Source organism: Primulina eburnea, chromosome 15, assembly GCF_022965805.1.
Source record: "Primulina eburnea isolate SZY01 chromosome 15, ASM2296580v1, whole genome shotgun sequence".
NCBI lineage: Eukaryota > Viridiplantae > Streptophyta > Magnoliopsida > Lamiales > Gesneriaceae > Primulina > Primulina eburnea.
Genome location: NC_133115.1, coordinates 2,774,066 through 2,800,939, shown reverse-complemented (window position 1 = coordinate 2,800,939; position 26,874 = coordinate 2,774,066). Strand labels below are relative to the sequence as shown.

Sequence of the window (26,874 nt, the reverse complement as noted above, 5' to 3'; positions counted from 1 at the left end):
TTTTGTCCTCCTTTTCACATCACATGTCATACTCTTTCCCTCTTTATTCAACATTTTCTTTCTCTTTTTTTTTCCTTCTTTTTTTTTATATATCTATATAGACATTTCTTTCTTTCTTTTCACCTTTTCATGATATTCTTATATACACACAAGGGAGAAGAACTTTTGTAGTGATACACCGGTTCGTTTTCTCTCGGTTTTCGGTGGGTACTAGTGTATATGCTAAAAAGTTGGTAGTTGATGTAGGAGTTTAGAATTGATACGAATGGGGCTTTTGTGTGCCTTGGCACACTCCATTCGATTTTCATTAAGCTCAAACATGGGACACTAGGGTATATTATGATGTTATGGGTAGGATTGAAAGGCTCAAACGTTCCAAAAAAAATCACCCTAAGTCACACAATACCCGTATCTCGCCTCGAAGAGTGCCAAACCAAGTTCTAGACTACTTTCAATTTACCAATCAACAAACACAGACAGATCATGTTTTCGGGTATTCAAACAGAAAGAATTCCACATCTCATTCTCATTTAGGCTCAAAGGGCTAATAATTGACAATTTATTCAAGGAAAAACAGACCCAACATAAATCAAAGACTGCCTGAATCACTTTTGTGTTAGTGAACATGTAACTCAACAACAAATAATCAACATGCAGGTTTTGGAGTCCGTTTATTCATTTCAAATCACAAACCACATGAACACTCTCCTGGCGTCGCGTGTATCAACAATCATAGCAATCGTGAATTAATGTGTAAACGGTTAAGTAAAGGTAGCATGCATTCGGATTCGTAATCAAGGAACAACATGAATTTCGGGTCAACTCTCATCATTGTTTGGTTATTACCTTAATTCCACAATTCTAAAACTTTAACGACTAAGAAAAGAAAAACATAAAGACTAAATGAAACATTTTTTTTTAAATAAACAACAAAAATTAAACACTACGGCAACTCAAATCAAAACAACTCCTCAGTCAGATCAAATATCAAATCACCCCCGCGCATATGCGCGGGGCGCGACACTTCAGAAATAAATAGGTTTTCGCGTGGATTTTTAAGGGATTTTCCGGAAATATGTTAGAGGCAGCCGTCATATCACTTGGGGGAAGAGAGAAAAGTCAGAGCACGGAGCACGGGACGCGAAGAACGGAGATAGAAGACGTTGAATCCGGACACGGAAACACACTTTCATCTCTCGCCAACACGTTCTTAATTCGGTTTCTTACTTTTACATTTTTAATGATTACAAACAGGTTTTGTATTGATTTAAATTCGAGTATGAACTAATTTTATATTCTAGAGATTGAAGTAGTCTAGGTTGAACCTATGTTAGTGACATTTTGAAGTTTCATGAATTAATTCGTCGTGTTTATTTGTGATTTCTCGTTATTAATGCTTTTGGATTACTGGTCATAATTCGATTGATCTAATAATTAAAATCTAACACTCGCGAGAGGAGATTGAAATTAGGACAAGAGAAATCACATCGTTAGATATTTATAACGTGCAAAAGACGTATAACTCTGACGAATCCATAGAGGGACCTTGGTTGCATTTATTACGTGTTGCTTGATTTTGAATAGACATATTAAAATCGGTAATAGGTAATACAGTTCTATTTATCACTCGACGGAGGGAATAGAAAACAAATTGCGAGTTCTTGGTTAGTAAATGCGATGCAATTTAATAACATGTTAGTTAATTTTGATTTAGCATAGGGGAAGCCAGATGAAATCATATATCTAGATTTATTTCCTCAGTGAATTTTCTACTGCGTGCTAGAATTACAGGAATTATTATTTTATTTGAATTGATTATAAACCAACCATTTGATTTGTCTAAATAAAGTCGAGCTATGTCAATTGTGGTATTTAATATACAATTATAAATAATTACTCTTCGTGATGGCACCTGCACCGATTTATCTGCCAGCTGCACGTTTAATTCGGTGGATCTCAACTTGCTCAATCCAAGTTTCTCGTAGAGAGATCTTGGCATTATATTTATACTTGCCCCTGAGTCACAGATAGTTTTTTCTACTAAATGACCCCTTATTTCACATGATACAATAAATTCACCGGGATCTAGCAACTTCTGAGGAACATTCCTTCGTGTTCCTTTGGTAAATTCACCTTCCACCTGATCTGCAAACTCAATATTAGTGTTTAGGTTCTTGAGATCTTCAAGACCTTTTTTCTTTTGAAATTCATATTGTAATTGTAGAAATCTTTGGGGGTATGGAAGTAAGGAAATACAATGCATTGATTTAAATCGTACCTCTCAGATTTCTTACCTCGGGCTATTTTGGTTGGAATTAGCTTTTCATCACGAACAGGTGTGGGTTCAACCTCCTTCTCTTCTCGGCCTACCACACCAAACTCTTCATGCTGTATAAAAATGGCATTCACTTCTCTCAGATTTGGGTCTGCAGTCTTTTGGACTGCGCCTGACGGTTGAGACGTGAGTTGCTTCGTTATCTGCCCCACTTGCGATTCAAGGATTTTCAAAGTAGCACCAATACTCGCCATATGTGTCTCAAGGTTGTCAAGTCTAGACTCAGTTCTAGACATCCTCTTACCAGATTCAACATCAAATGTCCCCACTAAATCCTCAAATGATGGCTTCCCTTCCCCACTTGATGTATTGAACCCCGGTGGAGGATTCAACACATTCTTATTGTTTGCATAAGAAAAATTTTCATGGTTTCTCAACCCAGGATGATAAGTATTAGGGGGAGGGTTACCTCGATATCTGCCAAAGCCTCCAAAGTTCTTGTTGTTGATGTATTGGACTTCTTCAGGAAAATGTGATTCTTCAACAACAACCGGTGGTCCCTCAGTGTTTGGTGTACCCACTTTATTCATAGTCGCTATCTGTGTAGTCAATGCTGATACTTGTGCAGTGAGTGATGTGATAGGATCCACCGCATAAATTCCAGCAGTCCTCTGTACTCCTGACCTCTCAGACGGCCATTGGTAGCTGTTAATAGTCATTTTCTCAAGCATGTCGTAGGCTTGAGCAAGAGATTTGGCAAAGATCGTGCCACCAGCCGCCGCATCCACTGTAGTCCGTGTCTGACCATTCAACCCATTATAAAACAACTCAATCTGCACCCAGTCTTCAAAACCATGATTAGGGCACTTCCGCAACAACTCCTTGTACCTCTCCCATGCTTCATAAAGCTGCTCAAAGTCAATTTGCCTGAAAGTACTGATCTCAATCTTCAATTGTGCAGACTTCGCTGGGGGAAAATATTTAGAAAGAAATTTCGTCACCAACTCCTGCCATGTAGTGATACTTCCCAAGGGAAGCGATTGGAGCCATCCTCTCGCCTGGTCCCTGAGAGAAAATGGAAACAAGCGCAATCTAATAATATCATCAGAAACATTATTAATTTTTACCGTATCCGTGATCTCCAGGAATGTTCTTAAATGATCATGAGGATCAGAAGTGGCAGTTCCAGCAAATTGGTTCTGTTGAACCATATTTATCAGTGCGGGCTTCAACTCGAAGTTGTGTGCGTTTATGGTCCCTCTTGCAACCCACCATGAACAGGATTGGTGACAGTCGGGCTGATGACGTTAAACCAAGCGCTGTGTGGGAGGCAACCCACATTTATTTATTTTTGCATTTATTTAAGTTATTTTATTTTAATTCGATTCCTTAGTTTATTAATTTTAATTTTCTCGATTCAAGTATTAATTTGCATTTTGTTATTTTTTTTTTGCAGGTATTTAATAAAAAAAATTAATAATAATAATAATAAAGGGAGAAGCACCTAATTCGATTCCTTAGTTTATTAATTTTAATTTTCTCGATTCAAGTATTAATTTGCATTTTGTTATTTTTTTTTGCAGGTATTTAATAAAAAAATTAATAATAATAATAATAAAGGGAGAAGCACCCGCGCACATGCGCGACGAATTTCCGTGCACATGCGCGACATTGGCCGAGGGCTCGGCGCATATGCGCCATTCCGAGCGCGCACATGCGCGATATTTACAGAGAGGTCGGCGCATTTGCGCCAATCCGGGCGCGCATATGTGCCACATTCCAGTGTTCCGGCTAGTAGCATTCACGCATATGCGCCGCTCAAGGCGCGCATATGCGCGAGACCCTGTATATAAAAAAAAGAGATAACCCCCGCAGCAGATCGCGAATCTCTCAACAAAAAAACCCACGATGCCGCTCTCAGCAAAAGGTCCAAACGCCGCCGCCGCCGCCCTCCTTCGAAAGCCGCCTCCATGAACTTCCGGCACACTCTAAATTCCCCGTCTCAAGTAAGGGGTTTTTCTCTGGATTTTGTTAAAACTTTGGTACTTGCTAGAAGTGGTCTTTGATTCTTAGGGGAACTTATGTTATTGTGAAGTGAGTGGCTCGATTTGTTCTATATTAGTTTGTGATTGAGGTATATATCGTATTGCTAACCGGATTAAGTGGTTTGGTGAAATTATAATTGTTAAGTATATTGGGGTGTGATTATTAGATTTTTTTGGCTCTTCAATTGTTAAATTTAGTTGGTGTTAACTGTGATATTGGAGTATTGAGATATGGCACCGAAGAAGAAATCAAAGAAGGGAGCCTCTTCTTCCGCAAGTTTTGATTCACATAGATTTTGGAGTGAGGATGCCCAACAGGTGTATGAGAGCTCGATGACTCGGTCGATTATCCCAGAGAGGGGGTTTAATTTATCAACATTACATGGTGCTATTAAGCGTGAATTGGAAAGAAGACAATGGGTTGAATGTGCCCAACCGCCTCTAGACGCTGTGATTTCTGTCGTGCGAGAGTTTTATGCCAATCTGAGGATACGGCATGATGAGTTAAAGGTACTGGTGCGAGGTAAATTGGTATCGTTTGATTCTCAGACGATAAATATGATATATCAGATGTCAAGCCTCGAAGAAGACGAGTACAGTGCATTCTTAGGTGATGGGGTCGATTATTCAGAGGTCATTCGGACCGTGTGCCAGGCAGGCGTCGTATGGAAAATGAACGCGAGTGGTCCAGTCTCGCTGAAGAAATCCGAGATGATCCCTAATGCGAGTGCGTGGACATCGTTCGTGTTGGCTCGGGTTCTCCCATCCTCGCATTACCACGATGTAACCAAAGACAAAGTTGCGCTTGTCTTTGCTATTTTGATGGGCAAATCGGTTAACTTGGGAAGATTGATATATGGATTGATCATGAGAGCCGGCACAGGATTAGCCGCGGTCGCCCTTCCATGCCCTCACATTGTGACCGAACTATGCAGACAGGCCGGCGTCTCCTGGTCACCTGATGAGCAAGTGCTTAAGCCGAAGGCTCCCATCGTTGCCCCCATATTTGCCTCCCGTTGATTCAGATGACGAGGACCTGCCACAGGCACAGCTACCACCACCACCACTACCTGAGGGACCCCAACAGCGCAGGGGAGACAGATTGAGACGACTAGAGAATGAGATGCAGGATCAGAGGCAGTTACTAGTCGAGCAGCGCCAGGTGCTAGATTCACTTCAGTACCGCACGGACTATTTTATGGGATTCATAATGGATTTCACGACCGTTCTTGCTCAGCGATTCCCGCCGATAGGTCTACAGGATCCGATGTTTCCCCAGTCCGCTGCCTGGCCACCACCGTATCCACCACCACCACCACAGTATCCAGGACCACCACCACAGGCGCCACCCCAGCACATGGATGAGGATGTTGATGATGACGACGGCGAGCACTGACGCTCGTCGTGTGAGGTATGCGTGTCCCACTTCTTTCTTGTTTATACATTGAGGACAATGCATATTTTGAGTTTGGGGGGGTGATTTGATATTTGATCTGACTGAGGAGTTGTTTTGATCTGAGTTACCGTAGTGTTTAATTTTTGTTGTTTATTTACAAAAAAATGTTTCATTTAGTCTTTATGTTTTTCTTTTCTTAGTCGTTAAAGTTTTAGAATTGTGGAATTAAGGTAATAACCAAACAATGATGAGAGTTGACCCGAAATTCATGTTGTTCCTTGATTACGAATCCGAATGCATGCTACCCTTACTTAACCGTTTACACATTAATTCACGATTGCTATGATTGTTGATACACCCGACGCCAGGAGAGTGTTCATGTGGTTTGTGATTTGAAATGAATGAATGGACTCCAAAACCTGCATGTTGATTACTTGTTGTTGAGTTACATGTTCACTAACACAAAAGTGATTCAGGCAGTCTTTGATTTATGTTGGGCCTGTTTTTCCTTGAATAAATTGTCAATTGTTAGCCCTTTGAGCCTAAATGAGAATGATATGTGGAATTCTTTCTGTTTGAATACCCGAAAACATGATATGTCTGTATTTGTTGATTGGTAAATTGAAAGTAGTCTAGAACTTGGTTTGGCACTCTTCGAGGCGAGATACGGGTATTGTGTGACTTAGGGATGATTTAGGCGATTTTTGGAACGTTTGAACCTTTCAATCCTACCCATAACATCATAATATACCCTAGTGTCCCATGTTTGAGTTTAATGAAAATCGAATAGAGTGTGCCAAGGCACACAAAAGCCCCCATTCGTATCAATTCTAAACTCCTACGTCAACTACCAAATTTTTAGCATATACACTAGTACCCACCAAAAACCGAGAGAAAACGAACCGGTGTATCACTACAAAAGTTCTTCTCCCTTGTGTGTATATAAGAATATCATGAAAAGGTGAAAAGAAAGAAAGAAATGTCTATATATATATAAAAAAAAGAAGAAAAAAAAAAGAGAAAGAAAAGTTGAATAAAGAGGGAAAGAGTATGAAATGTGATGTGAAAAGGAGGACAAAATGATGAAAATGTGTGGCAAGGCAAGTGGAAGTGAAACAAAAGGAAGGAGACGCGTGTGAAGAATAAATTGGTTTGTTTTCTCTCACTTTTGACTCCCTACCTTCTTGGCATTTGGAGTGGGTAAACTTATCTTGGCATTTGGAGTGGGTAAACAAGAATAGCGGAACACACACGCACGTGAACTGTGAGTAATTTGGCATGCGTTTGATTCAAAATCATGGAAATTGTAATATCTGAGGCTAGTGGTTATCCTTTTATTCCACAACTCTTGTTCGTTTAATTACTTTCTTTAGGATGTGTTTAGTTTAGTCCAGTAATGTTTTAGTTTTATTTTTGCTCAGGACTAGCAAAAGTTAAAGTTTGGGGGGATTTAATAAGTGCATTTTATGCACTTATATTATTCTTATATTTCATATAGATTGTTAGTGTTTTTGGGCGGAATTACGCGTTTTTTGTTGTTCTTGGTGTGATTGCAGGAACCTAGGTGCGACTACAATATATGCGTGAAAACCAGCTAAAATGGCGCCTAGGAGAAGGGTGGAATGCAGTAAGCCCCGCGCATATGCACGTCTTATTTTCGCGCGCATGCGCGCAGCTGGCAGAGAGATCAGCGCATATGCGCCCCCAAGCCGCGCCCATGCGCGTACCATACAGTGAGTCTCGCGCATATGCGCCGCTCATGGCGCGCATATGCGCGAGAGAGAACAGGCGACAACCCGAGAGCAATGCGCATATGCGCGCAAGACGAAGAGCTTTTAGTACTGGTTTGAGTACAGATATCGATCCCACGAAGAGTAATTATTTATAATTGTATATTAAATACCATAATTGACATAGCTCGACTTTATTTAGACAAATCAAACGGTTGGTTTATAATCAGTTCAATTAAAATAATAATTCCTGTAATTCTAGCACACAGTAGAGAATTCACTGAAGAAATAAATCTAAAGATATGATCTCGTCTGGCTTCCCCTATGCTAAATCAAAATTAACTAACATGTTATTAAATTGCATCGCATTTACTAACCAAGAACTCGCAATTTGTTTTCTATTCCCTCTGTCGAGTGATAAATAAAACTGTATTACCTATTACCGATTTTAATATGTTTATTCAAAATCAAGCAACACGTAATAAATGCAACAAAGTTCCTCTTAGGGATTCGTCAGAGTTATACGTCTTTTGCACGTTATAAATATCTAACGATGTGATTTCTCATGTCCTAATTTCAATCCCCTCTCTCGAGTGTTAGATTTTAATTATTAGATTGTTGCGACTTTGATTGTTGCACTCCCAAGAGCAGGTTGTCCACACAAGTAGTATAATTCGGTGAGTCCGAATATAGTATCCACAGGGAAGCTAAGGTAATTACAAGTCCACTACAATGTCTTTTTGTTATTGTTTTTGTTTTTGTTTCTTTTTAATTTTAATTGTTTGAATCTTTAATGGATAAATTTTAATTGTTCAAATTTTAATTTAAGTAGTTGAGATTAAAGGATCCACTCTTGGTATTATAATAAAGTTAACATTAACGAACAATATTGAAATCCACTTAATAAATTGGTTCCAATATATTAAATAATCATATTTATATTATGTTATAAATTATTATCTTATAAGCATATAATATATACCAAAATTTATAAATATGGTCAAGTATTTATTGTGCTATATATATTTGTAAACACTAAATCAAGGTTCCCACTTTAAATGGTTGGTAAAACCAAAAAAACATTTAAATGGTACCAATAAATTAATACTATGATATATTCATATATAATAAATCAAGGAATCCAAGTTAAATGGTTGGTAAAACCAAACTAACATTTCCAAGAATTTAATATTATAATATATTTATATATAATAAATCAAGGCATCCACTTTAAATGGTTGGTAATACCAAACTAACATTTAAATGGTTCCAAGAATTTAGTGTAACATATAGCAACAATAAATCAAAACTCCCACTTATAAGTAGGGTATAAAAATGCTTAAAGAAATAAATATAACATAAACAATAAATAATGATTAAATAATATAAAACATAGATTCTTACCTTTTAATAACCTTATTACCATGCCAAGAGCTTCACTTTATCATCTCAACTTTAGGAAGTTAGCTATTCATCATTCAAAGTGTAAAACTTTGAATATGAAATTAACATGCTAATTATATTTAAATGAAGAAATAAAAGAAAAATATAGAGAGAAATATTATGAACTCAAAGGTTTGTTCATAGAATGAGGGATATCTCAATACATTACAATGAACCCCTATTTATAGCCAAATTTGGGGAGACAACCACAAATAAAATATTATTTTTTACACATAAGTCTTCATTGGTGTTCCAAGAAATTAATATTATATTACACATCACTTTTGAAAATCTTCTTCTCCGAATTTGCTCTTCACATAAAAAGAAACATGTGGATAATTGAGTTGTCTAGTTGTGGTATTTTTTTCAGAATATTTGACCAAGTAATTTGAGAGATATGGTCAAAATGCTAGAGCATGGTAAAACTGTCACTCCTTTGGTAACTTTCTTTTTTGCTTAATTTGATTCCAATTGTGAGAGGATTTTTATCTCATGCTTGTCAACAATATTGTAGATATTATAATCAACTTTCTACAGGTCCAAGAATCATCTTAATCTCATTTGCAACGCCAAGGTTATTCTTGTTTTATCGAACCTGTAAAATATAGTAAAAACTTATAATTTTACCCAACTTATATTTTATACAATTTATTATAAAACATGTAATATTTAAACATTTAATAAAACAAAAACTATATATTTATATTATAAAACATTTAATTAATGTACAATTTTTTATCTTTATCACACTCCCCAACCAGCTTATTGCTAGTCCCTAGCAATTTAAGCTTTAATAGCAATACAAAACATATTGATTAATATAAATAGAAATGCAATCAGAACTATCTAAGTGTTTAAATTAAATTTGAAAACTGTCAAAGTTATATCAAGATCATCATAATTATAATTTATGAAATAATTTAAGATGATAAATTCAAAGCTTATTTCAGGTAGTTAAATGTACACGGCCTTCAGAAATTCCTAGTAAGAGTCTCAACTCCATATCCTAACAGGTTAATAAATGTTTCAATTTATGGCAACGATTTCTCTCATGGAGTTGGAATACAGATAAATGCTCAGAAAAATGGTTTACAGAATGCAGACAGACAGACGAGCCAAACTAATCAAAAGATAGAAAATCCATTGATTCAAAATCTAGTTGTTCTTATTATATATATTTTTTTCCTGATAATTTTTATTATTATTTTTTTTTCATAACATCATGGAATCAGACTAAGTTTATGCTTCTTGACCATATATTTATTTAATTTGTACAATAAATTTCTCTCTTTTTTTATTTTTTTTATGAGAGATATATGGGTCGTAGCATATAACTTAAAAATTACATAGATCTTCAATATCTTTCTTTTTGTATTTTTCTCCTCTCTTTTTTTCAGGAAATATCATTTTTTTTTTCACAATAAGAACTCAAGATCTAAACAATAGATAGTCTCTCTCATGATCAATAAAGGCTCGAAAGCTGTTTTCTCAGTCCTCTCCACTCACTCACAAAATATGTGTGAGTTTAAAATTTTAGGCACTCTTATAAGGTATATCTTGGGTCATATACTTTAATACCTGATTTTATCACAATGGTTAATCACTCAAAAAGATTTCATAAATCATATTTTTATATTGATCAGAATATTAAAATTGACTTTTTTTCCCAATAAAAATTAAACATCCTTAGATAGATTAATACATTTTCTAATTTAAACATTTCAAATATGTAATGTATGATATTTTTGCAAAAATTACAAAGATACAAGCAATAAACATGATTTTATTATAAAATAATATATATTTTTATATTTTTTTTTAAATTTAAGTTTGTTCTCCCCCCAATCAGAATATGACATTGTCCCTAATGTCAAAATAACTATTAATAAAGAGTACATAATGAAATAGATATCACCTGTAATTTTATTGAAGATAACAAACTGAAACAAACGCAAACCAATCCACGAATTTTGAATCAATGATCCAACTTTCTTTTCTTACTGCTTGATTGCGACCAATTAATTTTTTTTATCATCGGATCAGGCTTATGAACAAAAGCTTCCAAATCATCAATTAATTGGTCGGCAGTCGAAGCACAGATGAGCATCCGTCGTGAATTTTCTGAAATGAAATTCTGTTCCACAGCTTTATCAAGAAATGTGAACAAACTGTCATAATAATTATTGATATTCAACAAGCCCACAGGTTTATTATGGATATTAAGTTGTGCCCAAGAAACAGTGAGAAAAATTTCTTCTAATGTACCAAAACCACCTGGTAGTGCGATAAAAGCATCAGAATTTTCAATCATTTGAGTGATTCTTTCATACATAGAAGAAACTTTTAATTCCTCCTCAATCGTAACACCTGTAATATTTCCTTCAGCTAAAGCTGTAGGAATAATACCCAAAACCTGACTACCTTCAAGATGAGCAGATGTTGAAACAGATCTCATTAACCCAATATTACCTCCTCCATATACCAAGTGAATTTTTCTCTCAGCCAATATCTTTCCAAGATTATTCGCTGCTTCTACAAACACTTCATTTTTTCCAGGACTCGACCCACAAAATTCACAAATATTTTTCAATGTTTGTGCAGAGGATCCAGCCATGTTTTTACTTTCTTTTTTGGTCTGCGAAAATAGAGAGAAAGATGAGAGATTTTATAGGGGTAATATGTTATCATGACAAAACTATGGGTCACAGCTGTAAACAGAATAAATAGTAAAAACAATAATGACACACATGCTTATAAACAGTAGTGTGATTGTGGCTCACAATTTTCCTCTGGTTTTACGTCCAGAAACGGCTTCAACGCCTTCTATGAGTCGAGGATATGCTTCCCATCCAATTTTCTTATAAATTGGCAAACGGGGTCTTTTTTAGTCAGATTCCCAAGACTATGACGCTCATCTTTAAATTGTTTCCATAAAAAGAGAAGTTCAATATGCACATGTCCACTAGAATGCGTCTCAAGAGTGAATAAGATGTTATCTAAAGACTCCTTACACAGCTCATTCTTAATGAAATCAATTTTATCTTCTCTGTTATTGGAAACACATCCCAAAGATCTGCATCGTTTGTCACAAGTCCATCTTGCACACTTATGACAAACCCCTAAACTTTTGGCCCTTCGTTTTTTCGCATAAGTGCTTTTTCCTAATCCAGGCAAATACCGAATGAGCAATGATTGTGGAACTTCTCCTCCTAATCGAACCTTAGCTTCAATTACAAGACGAATATCTTCTGGAATTCCTTTTTGCATTAGCAATCTCAATCTTTCACACATTCCTGCATAAATTTTTCTCAGAACACTTTCAGAAACAGAGGGAAAATATTTACAAATTTTTGAGAGAATTTCATCCATTTTGAAAAGAAAAGAAATGAATTTTTTTATTTTTGTATCAGCAATTATGGGAAACTGATTTAACCGACTATGAGAGTCACGTAGTACCGTTATCCGCCATTTAACCGGAAAAATAAAAAGATTAAGGAAACCTGAAATAAAAACAAACAAAATTAAATGCAACATAAAAATTTAAGAATCAGAAAGGGAAATAAACTCTTCTTGAAAGATTTCATTTTCCAAAAATGGTTTAAGCCTTTGTCCATTCACTTTAAAAACATCACCATTTTTAGGATTTTCAATATCCACAGCTCCATAAGGATACACATGCTTTACAACATATGGGTCTGTCTATCTTGATCGGAATTTTCCTGGGAATATTAGAAGTCGAGAATTATAAAGCAAAACTTTTTTACCAATCTCAAAAGATTTTCTAAGAATTGTTTTATCATGAAATGATTTGATTTTTGCTTTATAAATCCTTGAATTCTCATACGCATCATTTCTGAGTTCATCAAGTTCATTAAGTTGCAATTTACGCAATTTTTTTCCATCATCCATGCTTGAATTTAAACTTTTGATCGCCCAATAAGCTTTATGTTCCAATTCTACAAGCAAAATGACAATGTTTTCCATAAACCAACCTATAGGGAGACATATTCAATGATGTTTTAAAAGCTGTTCGATATGCCCAAAGTGCATCATTAAGTCGCAGAGACCAATCCTTTCTATTTGAGTTTACAGTTTTTTCCAAAATTTGCTTTATCTCCCTATTAGCTAATTCAACTTGTCCATTTGTTTGAGGATGATAAGGAGTAGTTACTTTTTGAGTAATACCATATTTTTCATTAATGAAGCAAATGGTTTATTAACAAAGTGAGTTCCCCCATCACTTATCATAGCTCGAGGAATTCCGAATCTACTAAAAATATTTTCTTTCAAAAATTTGATGACGATTTTATGATCATTTGTTCGACATGGAATTGCCTCTATCCATTTGGAAACATAATCAACTGCAACTAAAATATACAAGTATCCAAACGACGGTGGAAAAGGTCCCATAAAATCAATTCCCCAACAGTCAAAGATTTCAATTTCAATGATAGGATTTAAAGACATCATGTTTCTTTTTGAAATTGCACCCAATTTTTGACAATTTTCACAGATCTTGCAGATTTCGTGGGTGTCTTTAAACAAAGTGGGCCAATAAAATCCACACTGCAGGATTTTTGCAGCTGTTTTCTTTGAAGAAAAATGTCCTCCGCATGCTTCTGAATGACAAAATTTAATGACACTACTTACCTCATTATCGGGTATGCAACGTCGAAAAATTTGATCTGGACAGTACTTGAACAGATACGGATCATCCCAATAAAAGTTTTTTACCTCATTCAAAAATTTTCTCTTATCTTGGGAACTCCATTGTGGTGGCATTTTTCCTGTCACAAGAAAATTTACTATATTAGCAAACCAAGGTGTAGTAGTAACTGAAAATAGATGTTCATCAGGAAAATTATCGTTAATTGGTGTCATTTCACAAGATGATCCTGTTACTAGTCTCGATAAATGATCGGCTACGACATTCTCGGTTCCTTTTTTATCTTTGATCACAATGTCAAATTCTTGGAGCAACAAAATCCATCGTATCAGTCGTGGCTTTGCATCCTGTTTCGTCAACAAATATCTAATAGCAGAATGATCAGTAAACACAATAGTCGTTGATCCAATCAAATAAAAACGAAATTTATCTAATGCAAATATTACAGCAAGTAGTTCTTTTTCAGTTGTGGAGTAATTCATTTGAGCATTGTTTAAAGTTCTACTTGGATAATATATCACATAAGGCTTACCGTTTCTTCTTTGACCCAGTACTGCACCGACTGCATAATCACTCGCGTCGCACATGATTTCAAATGGTAAAAACCAATCTGGAGGTTGCATGATAGGAGCTGATGTTAAATGTCGAATAATTTTATCAAAAGCATTTTGACATTCTTGAGTCCACTCAAATGCACTGTCTTTTGTTAAGAGGTTACAAATGGATTTAGAGGTTAAACTAAAGTCCTTTATAAACCTCCTATAAAATCCAGCATGTCCCAAAAATGAGCGAATTTCTTTAATGGTTTTTGGAGGGGGTAAATTTGCAATGACATCCACTTTGGCTTTATCAACTTCAATTCCATGAGATGACACGACATGTCCCAGAACAATCCCAGAAGTAATCATGTAATGACATTTTTCCCAATTTAAAATAAGACCTTTTTACTCGCATCTTTTTAAAACTTTTTCCAAATTTTCAAGACAATTATCAAATGTATTCCCAAAAACAGTTAAATCATCCATGAAAATCTCCAAACAATTTTCAATCAAGTCGCAAAAAATTCTTAGCATACATCTTTGAAATGTTGCTGGGGCATTGCATAAACCAAATGGCATCCTTCTGAATGCAAATGTTACAAAAGGACATGTGAATGTAGTTTTTTTCTTGATCTTCGAGTGCAATGGGAATTTGATAATAGTCTGAATATCCGTCAAGAAAACAGTAGTAGGGATGACCTGCTACTCTTTCTAAAATTTGATCCAAAAATGGTAATGGAAAATGATCTTTTCTAATGGCGTCATTTAATTTTCTATAATCAATACACATCCGCCAACTAGATGAGACTCGACTTGTTAACAATTCATTTTTTTCATTTTTTATCACTGTGATGCCAGATTTTTTTGGAACTACTTGTGTTGGGCTTACCCACTTACTATCAGAAATAGGGTAGATAATCCTAACATCAAGTAGTTTGAGAACTTCAGTTTTCACAACATCTTTCATGTGTGGATTTAATCTCCTTTGTGGTTGTTGAGATGTTTTTGCATTTTCTTCTAAGTGAATTTTGTGAGTGCAAATTAGTGGATTAATGCCCTTGAGATCTTTTAGTGTCCACCCAATTGCACTTTATGTCTTTTAAGTATATCAACTAATTTAACTTCTTGATCACTTTCTAGTTTGGAAGAAATTACCACCGGATATGTTTCATCTTCTCCAAGAAATGCATACTTCAATTCTTCTGGCAAGGGTTTTAACTCCAATATTGGTGGTTCGTCTTTGTTCTCATATTTTGCATCAAATTCTTTCTCTGATCCTGGTAATGAGTGATACCTGTAAAAATCGTCAAGATCAATTTCAATATTTTCTTTAACAGTTTCAATTGAACAAATATCTAATTGATCACGAGTACTCCCTTCTTGAATGTTTTCTTCCACAAGAGTTTCAATAAGATTTTCATCTTCACTTTCATCTCCTTTGTCATGTGGTTGCTTACAAAGATTAAAAACATTGAGCTCCAAGGTCATGTTACCAAATGACAACTTCATTATTCCATTTCTGCAATTTATAAGAGCATTAGAAGTTGCTAAAAATGGACGACCTAAAATTACAGGAATTGCATTACAAGCTTCGATAGGTTGTGTATCTAAAACTATGAAATCGACAGGATATACAAAGTTATCAACTTGGACCAACACGTCTTCTACCATACCTCTTGGCACTTTAACAGATCTATCAGCAAGTAAAAGTGTTACCGAAGTAGGTTTTAACTCGCCTAGATTGAGTTCTTGATAAATTGAATATGGAAGTAAATTCACACTAGCTCCATGATCAAGCAAGGCTTTTTTAATCTTTCGTTCTCCAATAATACAAGAAATAGTAGGACAACCAGGGTCTTTGTATTTCAAAGCATTATTATTTTGAATGATTGCACTTACTTGTTCGGCTAAAAATGCTTTCTTTTTCACATTCAATTTTCTTTTCACAGTGCACAAATCCTTCAAAAATTTGGCATATGATGGTACCTGTTTTATTGCATCTAATAAAGGAATATTAACTTTTACTTGTTTAAAAATATCATATATATCAGAATTCAAATTTGATTTTTTTGTATTTTTCAATGCATGAGGGAATGGTAGTGACACTGTCTGTTGAACCTCCTCTTCGCAAGTTATGGGTTCCACTTCCTTACCCTTTGGAGTTGATTTATCATCATCTTCACAAGGTTCAAGAATGGATTTTTCCACAACCTTACCACTTCGAAGGGTAATAACAGATTTTACCTGTTCCATCGGTTGAGTTCCAGAAGTTCCAGTTTGTGAATGATGATCCTTGGGATTAGGCAGAGGTTGTGAAGGAAATTTACCTTTTTCATGAACATTAAGTGCAGATGCAAATTTAGCAATAGTATCTTTCAAATGTGTCATGGTTTGAGCAGTTTGAGTATTGATAGACTCTTGCTTTGCAATGAAATAATTCAATAAATCTTCCAAATTCCTTTTAGGTAGAGGAACATAAGGTGCATAATTTTGAAAATTTTGTTGATTTTGAAAATTTGGTTGCGGAAATTGTGCAACATTATCATTCCTCCAACTAAAATTTGGATGATTTCGCCAACCAGGATTGTAATTTTGAGAAAATGGTTCAAAATTTGGCCTTTTGAAATTGTTCAAAACATTGACTTGTTCATGGAGACATTCTTTAAAAGAGGGTAAAGTGGGACAATCTTTTGTAAAATGGTCACTTGTATCACATATGTGACACGCAATTTCTTGAACAGATTTTAATTGACCATTTTTTTTCAATTCAAGTGCCTCAACTTTTCTTGCCAAAGAGGTAAATCTAGCTTGAAGATCATGTTCATCTTTGAGAGTGTACATACCTCCACCAGATGTAGGAGATTGAATCTTGTTTGATGGTTCAATTGTACCTACAGTATCTCAATTTTGAGCATTTTCATCTAATGAATCGAGATACTCAATTGCCTCGTTTGGATCTTTATCTTCAAATGTTCCATTACACATAAATTCAACCATTTGCCTATCTTTAGGTGTTAAGCCTTCATAAAATTGAGAAACAACTCTCCAAATTTCAAAACCATGATGTGGACAAAGATTAAGCAATTCTTTGTATCTATCCCAACACTGATAAAAAGTATTTTCCTTGTTTTTGAGTGAAAGTGATGATTTGCCTTTTGAAAGAATTTGTTCTATGAGATGGAAAAACCTTTTTCAAAAATTGTTGTTGCAATTCATCCCAAGTTCGAATGGATCCCGATCTAAGATTTTGTAGCCAAGTTTTAGCTTTATCTTTTAAAGAAAAAGGAAAAAGCTTAAGTCGAATGGTGTTCATGCTACAATTTAGATCATTATATGTGTTGCACACTTCTTCAAACTCTCGTAAATGCATGTATGGATTTTCAGAATCTAAGCCATGAAAGTTGGGTAAAAGTTGGATAATACTAGGCTTAAAATTGAAATGAGATGCATCAGGGGGAAAAACTAGACATGAAGGTGCACTAGTACGTGTAGGATTCAAGTGATCTCTAAGTGTTCTTCGTCTATCATGATCATGTTGAGATTGAATTTCATCTTCATTTTATTGGATGGGTTCCTCCGCCATGTTTTGTAAAAATAAAGGGTTAATTCGAATGAGTCGACCACTAAGTGTACGTGACCAAATGCTCATGCAAATGTAAATGCAAAAGAAAAAAACACAAAAGCAATAAAAATTCAAATAAAGAAAAATAAACTATAAAAAAAATTAAATAGACTTGAAATTAAATTATACTTCCCTCGCAACGGCGCCAAAAACTTGTTGCGACTTTGATTGTTGCACTCCCAAGAGCAGGTTGTCCACACAAGTAGTATAATTCGGTGAGTCCGAATATCGTATCCACAGGGAAGCTAAGGTAATTACAAGCCCACTACAATGTCTTTTTGTTATTGTTTTTGTTTTTGTTTCTTTTTAATTTTAATTGTTTGAATCTTTAATTGGTAAATTTTAATTGTTCAACTTTTAATTTAAGTAGTTGAGATTAAAGGATCCATTCTTGGTATTATAATAAAGTTAACATTAACGAACAATATTGAAATCCACTTAATAAAATGGTTCCAATATATTAAATAATCATATTTATATTATGTTATAAATTATTATCTTATAAGCATATAATATATACCAAAACTTATAAATATGGTCAAGTATTTATTGTGCTATATATATTTGTAAACACTAAATCAAGGTTCCCACTTTAAATGGTTGGTAAAACCAAACAAACATTTAAAAAGTACCAATAAATTAATACTATGATATATTCATATATAATAAATCAAGGAATCCAAGTTAAATGGTTGGTAAAACCAAACTAACATTTCCAAGAATTTAATATTATAATATATTTATATATAATAAATCAAGGCATCCACTTTAAATGGTTGGTAATACCAAACTAACATTTAAATGGTTCCAAGAATTTAGTGTAACATATAGCAACAATAAATCAAAACTCCCACTTATAAGTAGGGTATAAAAATGCTTAAAGAAATAAATATAACATAAACAATAAATAATGATTAAATAATATAAAACATAGATTCTTACCTTTTAATAACCTTATTACCATGCCAAGAGCTTCACTTTATCATCTCAACTTTAGGAAGTTAGCTATTCATCATTCAAAGTGTAAAACTTTGAATATGAAATTAACATGCTAATTATATTTAAATGAAGAAATAAAAGAAAAATATAGAGAGAAATATTATGAACTCAAAGGTTTGTTCATAGAATGAAGGATATCTCAATACATTACAATGAACCCCTATTTATAGCCAAATTTGGGGAGACAACCACAAATAAAATATTATTTTTTACACATAAGTCTTCATTGGTGTTCCAAGAAATTAATATTATATTACACATCACTTTTGAAAATCTTCTTCTCCGAATTTGCTTCTTCACATAAAAAGAAACATGTGGATAATTGAGTTTTCTAGTTGTGGTATTTTTTTCAGAATATTTGACCAAGTAATTTGAGAGATATGGTCAAAATGCTAGAGCATGGTAAAACTGTCACTCCTTTGGTAACTTTCTTTTTTGCTTAATTTGATCCCAATTGTGAGACGATTTTTATCTCATGCTTGTCAACAATATTGTAGATATTATAATCAACTTTCTACAGGTCCAAGAATCATCTTAATACCATTTGCAACGCCAAGGTTATTCTTGTTTTATCGAACCTGTAAAAAATAGTAAAAAGTTATAATTACGCACAACTTATATTTTATACAATTTATTATAAAACATGTAATATTTAAACATTTAATAAAACAAAAACTATATATTTATATTATAAAACATTTAATTAATGTACAATTTTTTATCTTTATCATAGATCAATCGAATTATGGCCAGTAATCCAAAAGCATTAATCACGAGAAATGACAAATAAACACGACGAATTAATTCATGAAACTTCAAAATGTCACTAACATAGGTTCAACCAAGACTACGTCAATCTCTAGAATATAAAATTAGTTCATACTCGAATTTAAATCAATACAAAACCTGTTTGTAATCATTAAAAACGTAAAAGTAAGAAACCGAATTAAGAACGTGTTGGCGAGAGATGAAAGTGTGTTTCCGTGTCCGGATTCAACGTCTTCTATCTCCGTTTTTTGCGTCCCGTGCTCCGTGCTCTGACTTTTCTCTCTTCCTCCGAGTGATATGACGGCCTGCGTCTAAGAAATATTTCGGAAAATCCCTTAAAAATCCACGCGAAAACCTATTTATTTCTGAAGTGTCGCGCTGCGCGCATATGCGCGACACAAACTCGGGCATATGCGCGGGTGCTTCTGGTGCCGCTCTTCGTCTTGCACGCCATGAGCGGCGCCATATGCGCGTTGCTCTCGGGTTGTCGCCTGTTCTCTCTCGCGCATATGCGCGCCATGAGCGGCGTATATGCGCGAGACTCACTGTATGGTACGCGCATGTGCGCGGCTTTGGGGGCGCATATGCGCCGATCTTTCTGTGCGCGCGCGAAAATAAGATGTGCATATGCGCGGGGATTACTACATTCCACCCTTCTCCTAGGCGCCATTTTAGCTCGTTTTCAGGCATATATTGTAGTCGCACTTAGGTTCCTGCAATCACACCAAGAACAACAAAAAACGCGTAATTCCGCCAAAACAGACTAACAATCTATATGAAATATAGGAATAATATAAGTGCATAAGATGCACTTATCACTGATTATGAAGAAATCACTCTTGAGAGTGTGCAAAAGCTTTATGAAGAGCTGTTTGAAGATTGGACCAAGAGAAACAAGTTGAACTCGAGTCTCATGAAGGAGAACATTGAACTAAAAGCCGTAGTTGCCAAACTTGAAGTACTTTTGAGCAAAAAAGATTTGGAACTTGGTAAGACCAAAGAAGAACTTCAAAAGGCAACTGAAACCTTGTCCAAATTTAATTCAAGCACATCCAAGCTTGATTCCAGACTTTTGATGGGAAGAGATGACAAAAAAGGGCTAGGTTTCAAAGACAGTGTGTTTGAAATTGGTGAATCTTCCAAGTCAACTATTTTTGTAAAAGAAAAGGCCGATACATTCATACAACCACAATCTAAGTCTCCCATCAAAAGCTATCCTCCAAAAAGACAAATTGCGGACCCATCCGTAGGAAAAGAAAACGAAGGTACGTATGTCATTACTGTTTTAAGCTTGGTCATATCAGGCCCTACTGTTTTAAACTCTGGGATGATTTCATGAATCAAATGTCGAGTCGGATGTTGCCCCGAATTTTGTCCAACATTTCCCGCAACACCTCCCATCATCGACCTACAGTAAGACAAATTTGGGTACCAAAGGTAAAAACTCACTGTAATTTTGTCTATACCTCGTTGAAAACTAACACTGCAGGTCATTGGTACTTTGATAGTGGAAGCTCACGCCACATGACAGGTTCAAGAGAACATCTCATCGATTATATTGAACAAAATTGTGGTAGAGTGACCTATGGAGGGGGAGCTAAAGGAAAAATTGTGGGAAATGGCATATTGAATGTTGAAGGACTACCAAAACTCCACAATGTGCTTCATGTTGAAGGATTAAATTCAAATCTGATAAGCATAAGTCAATTGTGTGATGATAATTTGCTTGTTAAATTTGATAAACATACTTGTGAAGTTTTTGATGAAACTAATTTGTGCGTTATGACAGGTACAATGTCTTCGGATAATTGCTATCAAATAAGTGAGGAACCTTCATGGAAGTATGTGCAAATCACCGAACTTGATCTTTGGCATCAAAAACTCGGACATGCAAATTTCAAAACCTTGAATAATTTGAGTAAGTACGATGCAGTAAGAGGTATGCCTAATCTTTCGTCTGGAATAACATATGTGTGCGGAGATTGTCAAAAAGGAAAACAGACTCGCGTGTTGCACCCAATGTTGCCAACATCTGGGACAACATGCTGTCTGGAATTACTACATATGGATCTTATGGGTCTTATGGAAGTGGAAAGCTTCGGAGGTAAGAAGTATTCCTTTGTTTGTGTTGATGACTTCTCACGATATTCATGGGTAAGTTTCATTAGGGAGAAATCGGACAATTTTGATGTGTTTAAACAATTAGTCACAAGAATCACAAACTTCCATAATTTAAAGGTGAGAAGGATCAAAACTGATCATGGTAAAGAATTTGAAAACTCATTATTCTCATCATTTTGTGACAAGAAGGGGATCTCACATGAATTTTCAGCACCAAAAACACCATAACAAAATGGCATTGTCGAACGTAAGAACAGGACTTTGCAAGAAATGGCAAGGGTGATGCTAGCTTCAAAGAATATCTCGGAACGTTTTTGGGCAGAAGCCCTTAATACAGCATGTCATATTACGAATAGGGTCTATTTAAGAAGTGGTTCAACCAGGACTTCTTATGAGATCATCATGGGAAAGAAGCCAAATCTTAAATATTTTCATGTGTTTGGTTGTGTTTGTTACACTTTGAATGACAGGGACCAACTTGCAAAGTTTGATGCAAAGAGTGATAAGTTTTTGTTTTTGGGATATGCTACTAATAGTTGAGCTTATCGCATGTTTAATTTAAGAACAAGGACTATTATGGAATCCATTAATGTTATTTTTGATGATTGTGCAGATCTCAAAAAGAAAACTGCTGAAGATGACGTTGAAGACCTTCTGGACAATCCAATTCCACTGGAAAATGCAGATGTTGCCACAAATGTTGCAACATCTAGCATAACATTTGACACTAAATTCACTGAACCTGAAGAAAATCATAGCGATGATGATACAGTAGATGATGGATCATATATTCCAAGCAAAATTCAGAAGGACCATCCATCATCCCAAATAATTGGAAGCGCACAAGGTGATGTCCAAACCCGAAAGAAAGAGAAAGTCGATTATCGGAAAATGGTTGGACTTATATGCATGAGCTCGGCTTACTCACAGGTTAGATTTTCATGCTTTGTATCCCAAATTGAACCAAAAAATGTCGACGAAGCTTTATAAGATGAGTTTTGGATTAATGCTATGCATAGGGGTGTTCATTAAACGGTTTACACCGAAAAAACCGACCGGACCATAAATTTCGGTTTTTTTGGTTCGGTTTAAACGGTTTTCCAGTCGGTTATGGTTTTGATTTTTGTACTTTCGGTTTTTCGGTTATCGGTTTTTGAAATTTTAAAACCGAAAAAATCGAACCGACCATTTAAAATTTAATAAATAATAAAATAATTAATATAAGTAATTTAATAAATAATAAAATAATTAATATAAGTAATTTCATTATGTTTACTATTTTACTGCCTTATTGATATATATTCGTGACTTGCAATCAGGTTTGTTAAGTTGATCTAATTTATATGAACTTATTTTTTTTCATAACAGGTTGATATTTTAATTTCTTTACATATGAAGATTTTTGTTGCAGGAGTTGATGGATCCAATGCTGAAATTATTCACTATCAACATATCCAAATTCGAAATTACGTACAATTGTCATAGCTATAATTTTTATTATTTTATTTTGATTTTTGTAAGATAATCAAAACCAATTTGATTGTGGTTTTTTATTATATACTTTTTTTATTTATAACGTACAACTTTATTTATAACTAAATTTATTACACAAACCGTAATAACCGACCGTAATAACCAAACAGTAATACAAAAAAACCAAACCGGACCGAACTAAAATGGTTTGGTTTAGGATTAGGCATTCGAAAAACCGTAAACCGAAAAACCGAACCGAAGTTTATTAAAACCAAACCAAACCGACCGTTGCACATCCCTATCTATGCATGATGAGCTTGAAGAGTTTGTTCGGAATGATGTCTGTGATTTAGTCTCACCTCCTGACCATGGCAATATAATTGGAACAAATTGGATTTTTAAAAATAAAACTGATGAATCAGGGAACATCATTCGAAACAAAGCAAGGTTGGTTGCTCAAGGGTACGCACAGGTTGAAGGGGTTGATTTTGATGAGACCTTTGCACATGTTGCCCGCATTGAGTCAATCCGACTTTTGCTGGCCATTGCATGCTTTATGAAAATCAAATTGTTTCAAATGGATGTTAAAAGTGCATTTTTGAGTGGTTTCTTGAGTGAGGAGGTACATGTTAGACAGCCTAAAGGATTCGAAGATCTACACAATCCGAATCATGTGTACAAGTTGAAAAAGGCCCTCTATGGTTTGAAGCAAGCACCACGTGCTTGGTATGGCAGACTAACTGACTACCTACTTGACATTGGATTTAAACGAGGTGAGGTAGATAAAACACTCTCTATTCAAAAATCCAAAAATGAGATTCTTATATGCCAAATCTATGTCGCTGATATCATTTTTGGCTCCTCATCCCAAAAGCATGCTAATGATTTTATTGAATGCATGTCTACTACATTTGAAATGATCATGGTTGGTGAATTACACTTCTTTCTTGGTATGCAAATCAAACAAATGCATGATGGGATCTTCTTGTGCCAAAGTAAGTATGCTAAGAATCTAGTCAAGAAATTTGCAAATGATAACACCAAGCACACGAATACACATATGGGCTCAAATGAAAAATTATCTAAAGATGTTGCAGCCGAAGATGTTGACAACACTCTTTACCGCAGAATCATAGGAAGCCTTCTGTACTTGACTTCTAGCCGTCCAGACTTAATGTTTAGTGTTTGTTTGTGTGCTAGATACCAATCTCATCCTAAGATTTCTCACTTAAGAGCCGTAAAACGTATCTTACGATACATAGCTGGAACCATTGACTTAGGATTATGGTATACACACGAAACCAACTCAAATCTAGTAGGGTTCTCAGATGCTGATTGGGCTGGGGATTTAGACGATAGAAAAAGTACTTCGGGTGGCTGTTTTTATCTTGGAAATAATTTGATCTCATGGCATAGTAGAAAATAAAATTGTGTATCACTTTCAACTGCTGAATCCGAATATATAGCAGCTGGAAGTGGCTGCAGTCAACTTTTGTGGATGAACCAAATGATAACAGACTATGGGCTTAAGAGTGAACCCTTAGTGGTATATTGTGACAATTCTAGTACAATAAACATCTCAAAAAATCCAGTACAACACTCTCGAACCAAACACATTGACATTCTTCATCACTTTATTCGAGATCTAGTAGAAAAAGGATTGATTCGGATGGAATTTGTTGATACAAATAACTAACTGGCCGACATATTCATCAAAGCATTAGACTTTGAGAAGTTCTCCAATCTTAGGAAATCTCTCAGCATGTGTTCTGTCTGATCATACATAGATGTTGTCTCAAATGTTCCAACATCTCGGACAACATCTAACATGCATGTGCATTTCTAGGATTTAAACATTTTGCATTTTCATACACTCAGTGATATGATGTGTTCGAATGATGTTGCTTAATCTTCTGTTACACTTACAATTCCTTATTCTATCTAAATTGACACACTTGGATATGGTTAACAATCTGATTAAATCACAAAGTAGTTGAAAAATGATCATGTACTTCATGACATTGTCCCATACGAAAAGTGACCTGAAAAAATTGAGCAAAAAGCAAAAACAATCATGAATGTGCTCTGTATCAGAAGAAAATATGGAAAAAGCTACCTAAAAGAGTCCAATGAAGACTGTGTTTTTAGTGTGGGAGCTACATCTTCTGAATTCAATACAGAAAGGAAAATAGAAGAAAATTGAAAAGGCTGCATAGAGGAGTCCAAAAGAAGACTGTTCTTCTAGTGTGGGAGCTACCACTTCTATGGTCAGAAAAATAATAAATCTCTAAGTATGCATAAAAATCAAAATTATTTTCTGGAACTGGACGTGTTGTCAAAAGATGCTGTCAACATTTGTGACAACACCTCATCTGTAAACATATCTCATATTTGTTTCATGTTCTTAATTTTGCTACATTCTGTTTTAGGCATAAATAGGTCATCCATAAACATATCATCGTGCATATTGATGTGCTGAATGGAAATGATTATTTTAGCAAAGTAAAATCCGGTGAAAATCCAGACTTTGCGAAAATCTCTAATTTATGTGAGCATTGATGTCCAGTGGGGTTAAAGGTCGATGTGGAGTTATTTCTGGATAATTTGAACAGTTTCGTTGAATTGCCTCGGTAATTTTTTTAAAAGATGTTACGCTCCTAAACAATGCCATTATTTTCTTACCGTTGGAGAAATTTTGTGGAGTGAATCATTTTTACCGTATGGGTTCAATTGATTGTTTGACTTTGTTACCGTTGCACTGATTATTCATACTTATCTCATATATTCACACTGCCTAATCCATCATTATCTGCTTAATTATATCTCAAATTTCCGTACCATCTTCACACAATTTCTCTCTGCAAAACTTTTACCCCAAAAATTTTCGATTCTTCTCTTTGCTTGAAACTTATCTCGTGAAAATGGCAGGAAAGGGGTTTGATCCACACAATATCCGAAGCGAATGGGCCATACAGAGGATGTTTTCTCACCTCCCGCAACACCTGCTGCAACACCTTCTGTCCAGAACCTGCAGATCATTCATGCTGCTCTTATGCCCGAGCCTACAAAAGTTATTGCTCCCGGTGAACCTGGGAATGCTTTTGATGTTGATAATCCACCGATAATCCAGGTGTTTGATCCTCCGCGCCAGCAAGTGCGTCGCTCCAAAAGACAGGCAGGGTATAACCCTGATTTGACCACCTCCAAACGATTTCGCCGAAAGGGTGAGGGGACGAGCCGACCTTCACTTGCTAACCCTGAGCACACCTCAAGTGATGACTCGGCTGATGAAGATTTTGAACTTGTGGCCCGTACGAAGAGGGTTCCTCAATCCTCAACCAGCAGTGATTCCTCCGGTGACTCCACCACTTCTGCTATGGACGCACCGCCTCCTCCTCCACAAGTGTCCTCACCACCGCTTGATGAGGGAATTACGTTGGCCCAATTTATGGCCAATCTCAAAAGCCAACAAGCTACTCGATCATCTGGCCCAAATGTGTCTGAAGACTCCAGTGCCTCCGCTCATACCGTACCGGTAGATGCTCCTGCTCCTACGGGTGTTGTTTCAGATGACGAGACCTCCTCGGACAACATTGACCTCAACGATTACGATCTGTCCAGCAGTTTCAACATGTTTTATACCAAGGAGGCGTTTTCAACCTGGTCTCTGTATGCAAACCAGGGCCTTATTGAGGAACGAAATGCTGATATAGAGGCCTTCTCTCGCAACAATCTAATCGAGTTCCTCCAAACCCGTGGATTGTTATCTACCGTCACTTCTGCGTGTCCCTATTGTC

At 35.5% G+C, this 26,874-nt stretch overlaps 1 pseudogene; it reads right to left on the bottom strand.

Moving 5' to 3' along the window:
* Positions 1-11,712: 11,712 nt before the first annotated feature.
* On the bottom strand, positions 11,713-17,091 carry LOC140814365 (uncharacterized; annotated as a pseudogene).
* Positions 17,092-26,874: the final 9,783 nt, after the last annotated feature.